A 5660-nucleotide genomic window follows, 5' to 3' on the forward strand; every position below is an offset into this window, starting at 1 on the left:
GTTTTTCAACTTTCACTTCCTCCTTCTCTTCAGACAGGAGACAGTAAGAGAAATGGCCTCTCTCCTCAGTGGCACGATGCACTTCAGACATCTCGCCTGTTTTGTACTCTCCGAGCTGGACTTCTCTACTCCCTCGCCTGGCGCTGATGCCCAGAGGTCCCCTGGGCTTGGGTTCACGGCCTTAGACCGTTCTCTGACCTTTGTAAGCACTAACTTCACTTTTGAATGTGGACATTCTAAGCTGACTTTCTTCTCAGCCCTCTGTAAGAGTTTCTAACATCCCCATAGCAATTGGTGTAATTATTTTCACCCAGGGTGTTGGCCCTGGCTGCTTCGATTTTGAAGTAATCTTTCATTTTGCTGAGGAGAATTCATTAAAGTAAATGCCTATTTTCTCCTGTCATGTCACATTACAGTGTGGAGAGAACGGGGTGTAGGGGCAGTCAAACTGGCTCTGAGACCTATTGAGCAGCCATGCATCTCCTGGACAGCTTGAGCACTGATCGGGGAGGAGATACTGAAAATAAGAAATAAGAATTGCCCTTATATACGTGTGTGTGAATATACACACATATATCATGTACACAGGTGTGTGTATGTGCACACATGTGCATGTGAAGACGGATAGATGATAGATACATAGGTGATTTATGGATAGTTAAATGACAGATATTGGTAATTAATTGATAGCTAATAGATAGGTTGATAGTATATAGATGATTCATAGATGGATGATAGATCATTGATAGATGATAGGTAGACAGTAGATAGATAAATAGATGGATGATAGATACTTGATTGATAGATGATAGGTAGATAGTAGATTATAAATAGATAGGTGGATGATAAATGATTGATAGATGGTAGATAGGTAGATAGTAGATAGAGATGATGATAGATGGATGATAGATGATGATGGATAATTGATAGGTAGATAGTAGATTATAAATAGATAGATGGATGATAGATGATTGATAGATGGTAGATAGGTAGATAGTAGATAGAGATGATAGATGGATGATAGATGATGATGGATAATTGATTGACAGGTAGATAGTAGATAATGTGATAGGTAGATAGTAGATAGAGAGGATGATAGATGGATGGATGATAGATGATTGATAGATGGTAGATAGGTAGATAGTAGGTAGAGAGGGTAGATAAATAGATGGATGATAGATGGATGGATGATAGATAGTTGATAGATGGTAGATAGTAGCTAGATGATAGATAGATGATAGATGGATGATTGACAGAGAGATGGAGAGAAAGAGAAGGATGATAGACTGAGCATCATAACTTCACTGAAAGCTACCAGTTGGATTCAAAAGTCAGCAGACTGAAACATCGAATTTCTGCCAGCGATCAGAAATACTGTAATCTGACAACAAAAGATAAACAAGGGGGCATGGAAATAGCAGCTCTTCCAGAAGCTGCACCTCTCAGCATGGGCACAGAGCAGCAGAAGGGGAGCCGGAGTCCTCTCCACATCTCCTCTAGGTCGGTGTTATCGTTGTCACAGTGGGTGGAGGCTGGGCCTTGTGAAGGCAAAGGCACGTGATGCTTTCTTGCTTCTCCTGTTTGGTGACTGTTACTCGTTCCCTCTGTGGTGGCTGAGGGGCTAATGATCGGTTCCTCGCCCAGAATGCCCTGACCGTGCTGGGTGTCTGGGTCTGCAGGATAACAAGGACCCTGCAGCAGAAACTCCTCTCTCTCTTCCCTGAACGCCATCTTCCATGCTGCCTGACTGTGGTGCTGGCTCCCCTCTGATATGGAGATTCATGGGGAATGACCAGGACATTTTATGTGGCAATGGGGGCTGAAGCCCCATTCAAAATGGCTTATAAGTAACAAAAAGTCCCAGTATGAGCGTCAGGTATGGCTGGATCCAGGTGCTCAGCACCATCTGGAAATCTCTCTCCCTCTCTGACTCTGCTGTCTCTGTGTGGGCTTCATTTCTAACGTGGTTTTCTCTGCACAGCTGTAACAAAGCTCAGGGCCTGCATGATGCTTTGCAGCCAGTGCACCAGAGAGGACTTTCCCTCAAGACTTCTGGCAAAATTTGGGTGTAATATGCTGGTCTTGCTGGGGTCAGGGGCCCATCTTTCACCAATCTCAGAGGCCAGGGGATGGAGAACTCTCCTAGGGTAGACCCAGATTCTGTGCCTCCCCTGAGAACACAAGGTCGGAGCCTCCCCATCCAAATTAATGCTCAGACTGTCAGGGAGGAATGACTTCGAAAGAAAAACCAAGGGCCCTTATGAAGAAGAGGAAGAGGTGCACCTACCGTTGCCAGTTCTGTTTGGAATTGAGGGAGGGGAGGGCAGATTCCCTTGACTTGTTCCCTAGGACAGCTGTAGTTAGGTTTTACTACACAGTCCACCGAAAATGCTTCTCTCATTAGTGTTGTGCCTCTCTCATGTCTCTTTCCTTGGATAAAGAGCAAGCACATTACCAGCCACACTTGGTGCTGGTGCTGCGGCAACACTACCTACTGTGGGAGAAAGAGGTGAGCAGACATCTGGAAGATACAAATATAATACAAAAATACAAATATAATCAGTTATACAGCAAATGGCTGCAGAATCAGCAGCTCTGCTTGCAGGGGTGGGTAGTGAAAGTTTCAGAGTTGGTAGCATTTGGATTGGCCTTTGACGTATGACTAGGAGCTCACCAGATAGAGAAGTGGTGTTTGGACGTTGTGTGCTGAAGGAAACATGATCTGAGAAGGTGCACAAGCCTAAGTGAGTCTGTCACAGAAGCGAGAAGATGCTGTGTCAACTGGAATAATGCTTGTGAGAATGGACCTTGATCCCTTCGTGAGCAATAAATGACTCTTGTGAATACACTGAAAAATGCTAAATTAGATGATAGGATGTGTTTGCAGGGGTGGGGAGAGAGGAGAGCGTTGAAACTGGGGAAGTGGGGAACCAGTGATGGAGAAGCCTCAGAGTTCCAGCTTCACCCACAGGACGTGAGGAGCCACATCTGTATCACCTCCTCACGCAGGCTCCCGTGAAGGCCGTGGTGTGCAGGCTCCGTCGCATCCTTTCTTTGCAGCCTGGGCCTTGGTTTCCTGCAGGTGCTGTGCCCAAAGATTAGATTGACAGGAAAAAAACATTGAACAGACTCGGCTGTGTCTATCAGGGAGCATGGACTGAGGCCAGTGCTTTCAACCACACTCACTTTGCACTGTGTTCAGAGGGGATGGGAAGCCTCCCCGAAGGAGGAGATATGACGTGTGCAGATTGAGAGCAGGGACAACATGGATTTCCCCAGAGGCAAGCGCTGGTGACCTTGCAGCAACTTCCACAGGCCTCAGCACCCTCCTCCTGCAATGGGTGTTGGGCTACTCAGGGCACCACAGAAGGAGCCAGCAAGGCACACCCTCCTTGTCTGTTGCCCAGGCACATGTGGGCATCCACGACAGGCCATGCACATGCTAGAGCCTGACTGGAGCTCCAGCCTCCTTTGGCTGAGGCTGGAAAAGGGAAGGTGTGTTCGAAAGTTGGAGAACTGGTTTGCCTTACCCAAATGACATTCGGTCCTTGGATACTTACTCTGGTGTCACAGAGTTAATTCCCCAGGATTGGGTGTCACAAGAATCTCGTTCCTGTGGCTGAAAACCATCCACACCTCCTTTCCTGGAACATTTCCCTCCTGGCATAGGGCAGGTCTCATGCCAGAATACCTTGGGCCACAAAGAACCTTTAGGACTGAGTGTGTCCTTCTGTTTGCTTTAAGCTTTTAAGAAAAAGAACATGCAGAGGCTGATTGAGGCAAAAATAGAGGCGATTTCTGACGTTCATTCTGAATGCCACCTGACTTGGCCAGTGTTTGGATTGTATGCCAGCCTCTTTCTGCAGGATGTAATCTCAGTGCCTTTGAGTTCAATCAGTCCTGTAAATTGCTATCCCTATTCATGCAGTGTGTTTTCCCCTGCATGAGGCATTCGTGAGTTCCATTAGCACTGATAGGACTTTTAAATGCAGAAGCAGCGGTGAAGGGAGTGGCATTTCCCAGCTGCAGGGCATGGGCCTTCTTTGAGATAAAAACCCACCCTGGCACTGACATGGGAAGTATTCTGTGTCTTTTCACCTGAGAGCTCTTCAATTAACTGATGATCACACCTGCGTAACTGCTACGAGGTCTGCTAAGGGGGAGCCTGGCCCAGCCATCTCCTCTTTGTGGTCACAGGCATGAAGGCCCTGGGACATCCCCTTTCCTCACTGTCCCCTCACAGCGTTTCCTGACCACTGTGGCCTTTGTTCCATCACCCACCTGTGCGGCTCATCCGGCCATGCACCTCTCCAGCTCAGAACTCTGTGTTTTCCCTGTTGTTTGTATGAAAGCAGGTTCCAGCCCTGCCGCACAGTCTGCACGGCCTCCACCACAGCTCTGGTGGGCCTCCTGGCCGGCTCCTGGTGACGGCGTGCACCTCCCTGCTCTGAGAACGTCTCCCTCTCCTCTCTGCCCACCCTGTACAGAGACATCCTTCCAGACCCCCCCAGAGGACAGTGGCCTCTCTCCTCAACCCCAAGAGGACGGCCTCTCACGTGGCTCTCACTCCTCTGACCCCTGTGGCGATCTGAAGGTAGGTGGTGCTCACGGGCCCACGTCTGCCACCCTGCACCTGGTTGGAGACGCCTCCCTCTCATTTGTCCTTGCTTGCTGCATGAGTTTGGCAAGTGCTTGCCTCTTTGAGACCCTCAGTTTTGACACCTGAGAAATAGAAAGGCGGTGCCTTCCCCAGCTGCGCTGCAGAAGAGTTTAGGTGCATGAGAGAAAACGTGTTATGAACGACAACGTGAGCAACACGCAGCATGCTGTGAACACCGTTATCGTGAGTTCCCCGGGGGCAGGGCTAACACCCAGGCATTCTCACACCTCCCACCAGGCTTGTCATGAGCGTATGCAAATGAAGGCCATCGAGTGTGCTTGATCATTGATGTATTTCTTTATTTTTAATTTTAGGATATAACAACTTTATTTTTAGCAGCTATAGCGGCCAAAACTTTCTTACCACTCAGCAGTTGTATGTTCTTCAAGAGTAGGTTTTGTGCTTTAAAAATATCTGAATCCTCTACCATTTACAGGTGTTCTGTACATATTTGGTATATGGGTTGCTCAGGAAGGAAGAAGAATGTGCCCTTTTTGTCTTTTAAAAAGACGGCTTGGTACTCCCTTGCCTGCATTCCTCCTCCGTATTTAGAAACAAACCACAGAAGGGAAGGTAAAGGAAGCCTCTTGAAAGATAAGGCAGGAAAAATGAGGATGGAAACAAACTCCCTTCAGAGAGTTGACGTGGAGCTGCCATTAGCCTCGCGGCTCCGCAGTCTGTCAGCCAGAGACCCCTGATGCTGCACCGCGGCCTTGGCAGCTTCACCAACAGGAATGTGTTCTCCTGGGGTCTGGAGGGTGGCAGTCCCAGAGCAAGGTGTGGCAGGGCTGGTCCTCCTGAGGCCTCTCCCTGGCTTGCAGATGACCTCTTCTCCCGTGTTCTCATGTGATCCTACCTCTGCACCTGCATATCTGACATCCTCCCCTGTCCTCACATGGTCCTCTCTCTGCACTCGAATCCCAGACATCCTCCCGTGCCCTCACGCAGTCCTCCCTCTACACGCACACCCCTGATGTCCTCCCGTGCCCTCACGCGGTCC

Source organism: Piliocolobus tephrosceles, chromosome 7 (genome assembly GCF_002776525.5).
Source record: "Piliocolobus tephrosceles isolate RC106 chromosome 7, ASM277652v3, whole genome shotgun sequence".
Classification (NCBI taxonomy): domain Eukaryota; kingdom Metazoa; phylum Chordata; class Mammalia; order Primates; family Cercopithecidae; genus Piliocolobus; species Piliocolobus tephrosceles.